Genomic DNA, 10985 nt, shown 5'->3' with positions numbered 1-10985 from the left:
AAAAAAAAAAAAAAAAAAGAATTTTTTACATAACTAGTATAGAGGAAGAGGTAAATAGGGACTACTGAAAATGCCACTGGAGACCATTGGAATGACGTAAGTATTTAGATTATAAACTTTAATGTAAATTCTGAATCTTAACTAGGCAGACTCTTGCTTTATTAAACAAGTTTCATGATTTAGAAGTTTCATAATTTTGTGTCTCTCTCAAACTCATTTGTAACTGAATGGCCAAGACGGTGGATATTTTATGGTAAATACTAACTGCAATTAAATAGCCTTTAGTGCAGGAAATACTCTTATTTTTTCCTTCTCCCCTGTATTACTAAGGAAAAATGTTGTTCTGATTCTAATGATAGCTCTTCTTTTATTATTCCCTGTATCAAAAATAAAATGTAGCCTCTCTGAGCTCATTTGACTAGGCCTTGCCAAACTTCACTGTTTTAGATGGTGTAGAGAAGATTTTAAATGAATGACAGAGTTCCATTAAAATGCTACTGTGATCTCTTAATATCACTTCTCTACATTTCTGCTTGCCTCAGTTCCTTGGCCTAACTTCTAAATATAATTATGAGTTCTAATGTCTTTATTTTGAAAAGCCAAGTAATTCACAGGCACTGCCATAAGTAAATTATCTCTTAAAGTTTCATGTAATTTAATGTAATTTATTAGATAAAAATGGTAATTCTGAAATTAAGGGGTCAAAGCAGTAAAATACCTTGTCTGTGTTCAGTACTTTCACATCCATTTCATTTAATCCTCATAATAACGTTTTGACATAGGTAGTCCTATGCTTATGTTCATTAATGGGCAATAGACTCAGAGACACTAAATAGTTTATCTAAGTTAATATGACTAATTGCAAGATTCAGAATTCAAATTTCGATCTGACAGCTGTTCTCATACATTGAGCTTTCTCAAAGTCGGCTTCTCAAGCAGGATTCTAGAAACACATCTATTTATATGAATCTTTATTAGAGTTCTAATAGAAACTTAGATTTCATCCTTAACTGTGATACTAGATATGACCTAAACAGTAAATTTTTTGTTTTAGCGTATCCACCTACAAAATGAACACTAGTGTTTGCTTTTCTCTACCTCACAGAAATTTCATCAGGATATGTAGGTAATCTAAGATGAAGCTTTATAGGAGACAGATACCACATAGCCAGGATTCCTGTGTTTGGTTTATATCATTATTCCCTAGAGCTGCCTATGTTTGTAATAGAGGCTTCTGTATTATGGACTGAACATTGCTGCTCTTTCTTTAAAACAAAAGAAAAGAAACTGGGGCATGATCCCACTGGTGGTTTACCTATGTAATTTTATACTGACAGATCATGTATTTGATTTAACAAGCATTCATTAAAATTGCAGAAAAATACCAAGTGATTAAATTGGTCTAAACAAACTTATCTTGGGTAAATTATTTTTACCTACCTATCTCAAATATAGACCTTTAATCATGTAGTTTAATTAATTTTCTGTGATCTCTTGACTAATACAATCTGACCTAAGTCTTAGCTGAACACCATTATTTTAAGTAAAAATTGTCAGAGAGAAAGGATACTTTCTTTGGCACTGGTAATAGATGTAGGCCTCCCTCCTTTTTTGGAATTTTGTTGCCAATATTACCTTTATTATTTATCTCAGAAAATGATTTATTTACAATATATAGGCTCATCATCTAGACATGATTACCATAAGATCTGTCTTAAATTATTTTTTAATCTCAAAGTAGAAGTGACAACATTAAATATTTTTTAAGAATAATAACATCAAAAACAATGTCTGAGAGATTCAATCTAATTCTTTCATACCTAAATTTCTGAATATAATGTATAATTTAGATCATATCTAGAAGTGATGTGCTCACTATCAGTGCTTTGTATGTAACTCTGAAGAGTATTTACCATGATGTCTTCTTATCCTTAAATGTTAGGAAAAAATTGTTTCCAAGTAATATCAAACCTAAAATTTTGGCACAGTTGTTACTTTAAACCAACTTATTTTTGTTATCACCTTCTTTAGGCATCACCTCTTACATTATACTTTCTCAGATGGTATTTTGTTAAGGACTTAGTTCCCTATCTGATGTGCTTACAAAATAACTTCCCTTACAAGCCATCAGAGCCAAGTCCAAAAGCAAACACACCTATTCACAGAGTAAGATACAACCTTGTAGTGATATGAGTTGATTCATTCTTCTCAATTGTAAAAAAAAAAAATAATAATTCTGTAACTTCTAACACATTTGTTAATCCATCATCAGAAAATATTTTGAGATCTTTGATTAATAAACTCATTACTATAGTTTACACATTTGCAGTATATCATCAGACATAGTGCCTAGTTCACTGTTTGCATTGCTTAATTCCCACAATAACTTTATGAAACAGATGAGGAAGTTAAGATTACACCCAGCTAATGTGAAACAGAGCTGGAATTCAAATCTAGGTGTTTCTCATTCTAAAGGCTTTGCTCCTAAACCACTTTCTGAAGACAGTGGGCCGTATTGTGGCTCCGGGCCACTGATTCTTTGGTGGAATGCTGGCATTATTATCTAAAAGCTCTGTAATGTGAGGCACATTACTTAACCTCTGAGCCTCACTTTTTTTTTTTTTTTTTTTTTTTTTGACAGTTCAGTGGCTCTGTTTTTGGAGTGCAGTGGCACAATCACAGCTCACTGCAGCCTCGACCTCCTGGTCTCAAGCTGTCCTCCTGCCTCAGCCATCCTAGTAGCTGGGACTCCACGGGCTTGTCACCACGCCCAGCTCTTCTGTGTGTTTTTGGTAGAGACAGAGTTTCTGCATGTCGCCCAGCTGGTCTTTAACTCCTGGGCTGATGCAATCCATCCGCCTTGGTCTCCCAAAGTGCTGGAATTATAGGCATGAGCCACTGGGTCTGGCTGAGCCTCACTTTTCTCATTTCTAAGTGGGAATCATTTATTCTAAGGGATGATTTTTATGTTTACAAACATATTAGGAAAGCAGATAGCACTACGATGCATAGTATTTTCTCAATAAAATTTATTTATTGTGCTATTAAATTTCCTTTAAAAATTTAATATACTTACAAGAAAATATGGTCTCCTGTCTACTTTGTAATGGATTACCCATTGAGCAATACATTTCCAATTTTTATAAGCATAGAAGAAAGGTCATATAATTTTATGTAATTTTCAATCATCTTTTAAAAATCATTTTATGTATTTGATATAATTCAAAAGAATTTCTCTGTTTTGCCGTTTACTTGCTCTATTAAAATTGAATATGCATAAAATTGGACATTTACATTTTCATTTATATAAGAAAATAAAATACTTTCTAAATGAGGGATGTTTGTTTTGTCATGTACCATTATATCAACTCTCTAAGAGATGCCAGCTTATGTTATGTGGGACAAAGACTGGTTCCCATTTGATGGAAAGGTTGGTCCCCAGCTTCATTATGCTGATTGAAAGACATGACATTATCCAATGCCACACATGCCCTTATCTGTCCAATTATTTAATATTAAGATCTCAGTGCACACTTGGGTGCATTCTTTAGATTCAGATAAGTGCATTATAAAATGGATGCTCCCAAATGAAAAATTAGAAGATGGATTTGTAATTCATTTTAACCAATTTAATTTTGACTATAGAAAAGAGATAACAAAAGTATCCTTTGAAATAATGTGTCATTGTAAGATATGCCCCCATAGCTAATAGCTCTGCAGGTGCAGTTGGTGAGTCCACATCCTAAAATGGTACATTCAGCTTTCTTTTAACAGCTTTGTTTATTAGCCAGATCAAGCCAGTCAAAGGAAGGAAAGAGAAAAAGGAATAAAACCAGAAACAACACTTTCATATTATGTATATAGCCTTGATTTCATGCCTAATGAAGGTCTGTTGTTCTTTCATTTAGTATTCTTTCTCGTTCTTTCTTCTTTCTCTTTTTTACACATATTTGATAAAGGAGAATAATAGAAATAAAAAAATATTTTATGGCTGGTAAGGTACTATTTGATGTTAGTTGCTGTCATTAATAATTAAATAAAACTTTTTTAAAAGAAGCAAAGGGGATAGATGTTTAAGCCATCTGAAGACCTGAATTAAAGAGAGCAGCTTCTCCACATGTGAGCAGTGTAACCTGGGCAAGTTAATTAGTGTATTCAGGATTCATTTGCCTTTCCTATTAAGAGGGGATAATGCCAATTCTCCATTAACGTACTTCAAAGTGCTGATCTGGGTATCCAGTTAGATGTAGTATATGAAAATAACTTCTAAGTTCTAGATGTGTCTGTTATTAAGCTGAGATCATTCATTCATTCAGCAAACTTTTATATTTAACACACTGAAATATTTGTTAAAGATAAAAAGGAGAAACCAGGAGGGTAAGATGATTGGGGCTATTGGAATTTAATTGAGGATGAAGAAAAAAAAGGAGTGATTAAGGTGACAGTAGATTTGCAAATTATCATTTAGAAGAATCTATTGCCAAATACATTGTGTTTTGATGATTGAAAACAAGTTTAACATATATATTTGATGCTATTGTCCATATACTGAGGAAAGTAGAAAGTGTTCATTTTTTAACTTAATTTAAACAAATAGTCTGTAATTGGTTTGGATTCTTCATAAGGATTTTACTGTGGATAATTATAATTTTAATGTAAAGAATTCTTTTCTGCCCATCCAAACATATTCCCCAACTGACCTATTCTTAGATTATCATTTCTTTGTGCAATTAAAAACTCACTCTGCTTCACCTATTTAAATTTCTTGTTTGAAAACAAGGCCTATAACAATAAGCAAACCTACAGTTTCTATCTGATAAGACATAACTATCTGTGACCCTCCATCCTTTTAACCTACAATGGGAACATCATTTTAATATGGTAGATTATATTAGGGATGTTAGCAATCTACTCCTCTATCAGAGCAAGCGCTCATAAGAGTTGCAAAGAACTATTCCCATTTTAATGTTAAAATATTATATAGTTCATTTGATTTTATTAATAGCTCTTTAGAATTATATACTTAAGTGTTTAAAGTATAATAAAAAAAAGAATGTATGTATAACTATAAAATTAAGGCAGGTGTTAGACTTCAATCCTTTTGGTTTTCCAGACTAGAGCACTGTTTACATAACCATGTTGAATCTTACATAACCGTGAAATTTTGGTGCAAGTCAAAGAAAAAAGTTTCATGGTTAACGTTTCATCTGTAAAAATGACTGTATAAGTTAAAGTAATAATTAACAAGAATTAAAGTAGTCAATATGTTTTGAATCAAAAGCTTATCTTCATATACTTTATAATTTTTATAATTTAAGATTTGTCACAAGCTAATTTGTACATTGTTAAATAAAACATCAAAGCCCAAAGAGATACTTATATGCAAATTACTTAAGCATTCAGATCTGAAAGGAAACTTGGCAGCATTAATTTCTTTTCGTGGGAAAGAATAGTCATGGCATTGGCTTGATTTTCTTTTAAATCTATGACTGAAATACAGAAGCACTCTTATAAGCATCATAAGGGAATTACTATTAAACAGAAATTAAGACAAAAGGACAAGTTAAAGCACCTCACTATTTTAAACTTTCACAGTAAAATTATACATGTTGTTAATAAATGACTAATAATTCAATAATTTTCTGAATAATAGTTTACATTCTTTTAATGGTTTATTGTGTAAAGAATGTCTAGTTTGTTTTCTCTTAAGTGCAATGGAGTCTAAACTTAAGCTTCCTTGTGCTTAGGGTGATTTACTTCCCTGAAACAAATCACTCTTTGGCCAAGTCCCCATTTCTGCTGGGCTGAGTGCAAAGAGAGCACTTAACTCCTCTATTCTCAGATTCATGTTAAATATGTAGGTTATGTGTCAATTCCACTTGTGAAAAACTTTTTTAATATGCTAAGGCTACAATTGAACATTCAAAGCTAAATGAGAGAAATTAAGTCAATCATCCAAGTAAGATATAAAAACACTGTATTAAGAGAAACAGTTACCGTTCTGCGTGTGTGTTTTGTTTTGTTTTGTTTGAGACAGGGTCTAGCTCTGTCGCCCAGGCTGGAGTGCGGTAGCGCGATCTCAGTTCACTGCAAGCTCTGCTTCCCAGGTTCACGCCATTCTCCTGCCTCAGTCTCCCAAGTAGCTGGGACTACAGGTGCCCACCACCAAGCCCAGCTAATTTTGTTTTTGTATTTTTAGTAGAGATGGATTTCACTGTGTTAGCCAGGATGGTCTCAATCTCCTGACCTCAAGATCCACCCGCCTCGGCCTTCCCAAGTGCTGGATTACAGGCATCAGCCGCTGTGCCTGGCCTCTTCTGTGCTTTTGTTTATGTCCCATTTTCCGCGGATTGAACTCAATAGATCTTTGAAGACCAAATCAATCTTGAAAATATATCATAAAGTGCTTAAAAAAAATGATAAAATGGAAATAGATAATCTAATTTAAACATACTCCATTTTAGGTCTGTTCCAAATAAAAGGCTAATAATGATTATAATGAAAAGCATTTCAGTAAAATGCTTTAACAAATAATACTTGTCCTAAGGAAGGCAATATTTGATTCGACAAATTGCAGTATAATATTTTAGAGTTATTTTTGAAATTATTTGCCCGTGACTACTATACTTGTACTTAAACACCCTTATTGTTTGATTATAAGACAACATACTTTTTGTTTTCCTATAGCATGAAAAGTTTTAACTTCAGAATATGAGTTATAGGGGTAAAAGTGTTCCTAGAAGTTATTTTAATATTCCAGCTCTTAATATATATTCTATCTAAGTGCTATAAATTATTTATTTTTTAACCCTGTGTATTCAGTTTCATTTTCTAACAGCCATGTGATGACACTTGAATAGTAAAATAAAATAGCTCAAACTTCACATTATTAATAATTTCTCTATGGGTAAACAAAATAATCATATAGTTTTTTTTTTTTTAAGTTTTATTTTAAGTTAAGAGGTACATGTGCAGGTTTGTTATATAAGATAAACTTCTGTCATGGGTGTTAGTTGTACAGATTATTTTGTTAACTAGGTATTAAGCATAGTACCCATTAGTTGTTTTTCCTGATTCTCTCCCTCCTTCTACCCTCCACTCTTCAATAGGCCCCAGTGTATGTTGTTCCCCTCTATGTGTCTATGTGTTCTCATCATTTAGCCCCCACTTATAAGTGAGAACACGCAGTATTTGGTTTTCTGTTCTTGCACTAATTTGCTAAGGATAATGACTTCCTGTTCCATCCATGTTCCTGCAAAGTACATGGTCTTGTTCTTTTTTTTTTTTTTTTTTTTTTTGGACGGTAGTCTCGCTCTGTCACCCAAGCTGGAGTGCACTGGCCAGATCTCAGCCACTTGCAAGCTCCGCCTCCGGGCTCACGCCATTCTCCTGCTCGCCTCCCAAGGTAGCTGGGACTACAGGCGCCACCACCTCGCCCGGCTAGTATTTTTGTATTTTTTAGTAGGAGGGACGGGGTTTCCACCGTGTTAGCCAGGATGGGTCTCGATCTCCATGACCTTGTGATCCGCCCACCTCGGCCTCCCAAAGTGGTGGATTACAGGCTGCATGAGCACTGCGCCCGGCCGGTCTTGTTCTTTTTTATGGCTGCATAGTATTCCATGGTACATATGTACCACATTTTCTTTATGCAGTCTATCACTGAGGGGCATTTAGGTTGATTCCATGTAATTGCTATTGTGAATAGTTCTGCAATGAATACTATGCATGGGTCTTTATAATACAACAATTTGCATTCCTTTGGGTATATACTTAGTAATGGGAATGCTAGGTCGAATGGTATTTCTGTTTTTAGGTCTTTGAGGAATTGACACACTGTTTTCTACAACAGCGTGAAAGTGTTCCCTTTTTCTCCACAACTTTGCCAATATCTGTTATTTTTTGACTTTTTAATAATATCCATTCTGACTAATGTGAGATGGTATCCCATTATGGTTTTGTCTTTCTCTAATGATCATTATGTGAAGCTTTTCTCATATGATTGTTGGCCAGATGTGTGTCTTCTTTTGAAAATGTCTGTTCATGACCTTTGCCCACTTTTAATGGGATTGTTTTATTCTTGTAAATTTGTTTAAGTTCCTTATAGCTGCTGGATATTAGATTTTTGTCAGATGCATAGTTTGCAAAAATCTTTTCCCTTTCCATAGGTTGTCTGTTCACTCTGTTGTAGTTTCCTTTGCTGTGCAGAAGCTCTTTAATTAGGTCCAATTTGTCAATTTTTGCTATTGTTACAATTGCTTTTGGCATCTTCGTCATGAAATCTTTGCCCATTCCTATGTCCTGAATGGTATTGCCTAAGTTGTCCTCCAGTTTTTATAGTTTGAGGTTTTATATTTATGTCTTTAATCCATCTTGAGTGCATTTTCATATAAGGTATAAGGAAAGAGTCCAATTTCAATCTTCTGCATATGGCTTACCAGTTATTCCACCACCATTTACTGAATATGGCGTCCTATCCCCACTGCTTGTTTTTGTCAGCTTTGTAAAAAATCACATAGTTGTAAGTATGTGGTCTTATTTCTGGGTTTTCTATTATGTTTCATTGGTCTATGTGTCTGTTTTTGAATATCAGTACCATGTTGTTTTGATTACTGTAGCCCTGTAGAATAGTTTAAAATCAGGTAGTTGGATGCTTCCAGCTTTGTTCTTTTTACTTAGGGGGTTGCTTTGGTTATTTGGGCTCTCTCTTTCTTTTTTTTGGTTCCATGTGAATCTTAAAAGTCTTTTCTAGTTCTGTGAAGAATTTCAATGGTAATTTGATAGGAATAGCATTGAATCTATAAATTGCTTTGGGCAGGATGGCCATTTTTATTATATTGATGCTTTCTACCCATGAGCATGGAATGCTTTTCCATTTGTATCATCTCTGATTTCTCTGAGCAGTGGTTTAGAGTTCTCCTTGTAGAGATCTTCATCTCCCTAGTTGTCTGCATTCCTAGGTATTTTATTCTTTTTGTGGCAATTATAAATTGAATTGCATTCCTCATTTGGCTCTTGGCATGACTGTTATTGGTGTACAGGAATGCTAGAGATTTTCCCTCATTGATTCGGTATCTTGAGATTTGATGAAGGTGTTTATCAGCTTAAGAAGCTTTTGGGCCAAGACTATAGGGTTTTCTAGATATAGGATCATGTCATCTGCAAACTGATGTGGCTTGACATCTTCTCTTCCTATTTGTATGTCCTTTATTTCTTTCTCTTGCCTGATTACCCTGGCTAGGACTTCCAATACTGTGTTAACTGAGAGGTGAGAGATGGTATCCTTGCCTTGTGCCAGTTTTCAAGGTGTATGATTCCAGCTTTTGCCCATTCAGTATGATGTTGGCTCTGGGTTTGTCATAGGTACTGCTATTATTTTGAGGTATGTTCCTTCAATACCTAGTATATTGACAGTTTTTACATGAAGTGGTGTTGCAATTTATCAAAAGCTTTTTCTGTGTCTATTGATTTAATCACGTGGTTTCTGTTTTTCTATTTATGTGATGAACCACATTTGTGGATTTGCACATGTTAAACAAGCCTTGCATCCCAGGGATAAAGTCTACTTGATTGCGCGGGATGAGCTTTTTGATGTGCTGCTGGATTTGGTTTGCCAGTTATTTTGTTGAAGATTTTTTCATTGATGTTCATCAAGGATACTGGCCTGAAGGTTTCTTTTTTGTTGTATTTCTGTCAGGTTTTGGTATCAGGATGATGCTCAACTTATAGAATAAGTTAAGGAGGAGTTCCTCCTCCTCAATTTTTTAGAATAGTTTCAGCAGGAATGGTACTAGCTCTTGTTTGTACATTTGGTAGAATTCAGCCGTGAATCCATCTGGTGCTGGGCTTGGGCTTTTTTTTTTGGTTAGTTGGCTATTTATTACTAACTCAATTTTAGAGTTCATTATTGGTCTGTTCAGGGGTTCAATTTCTTCCTTGTTTAGTCTTGGTAGAGTATATGTATCCAGGAATTTATCCACTTCTTCAAGATTTTCTAGTTTATGTGTATAGAGGTGTTCATAATAGCCTCTGGTCGTTTCTTATATTTCTATGGGTTAAGTGGTAACATCCCTCCTTGTCATTTCTGATAAGAGTTTATTTGAATCCTCTCTCTTTTATTCATTAGTCTAGTTAGCAGTCTATTTTTTTCAAAGCACCAGTTCCTAGATTTGTTAATCTTTTGAATGAACTTTTGTGTCTCAAACTTCTTCAGTTGAGCTATGACTTTGGTTACTTCTTGTCTTCTGCTAGCTTTGGGATTTTTTTGCTCTTGGTTCTCTAGTTTTTTTTAGTTGTGATTTTAGGTTGTTAACGTGAGATCTAACTTTTTGGTTGGGCATTTAGTGCTATGAATTTTCCTCTTAACCCTGCCTTAGCTGTGTCCCAGAGATTCTGGTATGTTGTATCTCTGGTCTCATTAGTTTCAAATATCTTCTTGATTTCTGCTTTAATTTTATTATTTACCCAAATATCTTTCAGGAGCAGTTATTCAATTTTCATGGGATTGTATGGTTTTGAGTGAATTTCATTCTTGATTTCTAATTTGATTTTGCTGTGGTCTAAGAGATTGTTTCTTTTATTATTATTATTATTATACTTTAAGTTCTAGGGTACATGTGCATAACGTGCAGGTTTGTTACATATGGATACTTGTGCCATGTTGGTGTGCTGCACCCATCACTCGTCAGCACCCATCAACTCGTCATTTACATCAGGTATAACTCCCATGCGATCCCTCCTCCCCACCCCCAACCCCGCCATGATAGGCCCTGGTGTGTGATGTTCCCCTTCCCGAGTCCAAGTGATCTCATTGTTCAGTTCCCACCTATGAGTGAGAACATGCGGTGTTTGGTTTTCTGTTCTTGTGATAGTTTGCTGAGAATGATGATTTCCAGCTGCATCCATGTCCCTACAAAGGACACAAACTCATCCTTTTTTATGGCTGCATAGTATTCCATGGTGTATATGTGCCACATTTTCTTAATCCA

The 10985-nt window shown here is 34.5% G+C and overlaps 1 protein-coding gene across 1 annotated transcript in view; it reads left to right on the top strand.

Annotated features, from left to right (window-relative positions):
• Positions 1-10985, top strand: part of CNTN1 (contactin 1) — a 282041-nt gene that overhangs the window by 195459 nt on the left and 75597 nt on the right.

This window comes from Rhinopithecus bieti, unplaced genomic scaffold (assembly GCF_001698545.2).
Source record: "Rhinopithecus bieti isolate Rb0 unplaced genomic scaffold, ASM169854v2 scaffold_1070, whole genome shotgun sequence".
Lineage (NCBI taxonomy): Eukaryota > Metazoa > Chordata > Mammalia > Primates > Cercopithecidae > Rhinopithecus > Rhinopithecus bieti.
Note: the sequence above shows the minus strand (reverse complement) of the source record. Positions and strands in the feature narration are given on the sequence as shown.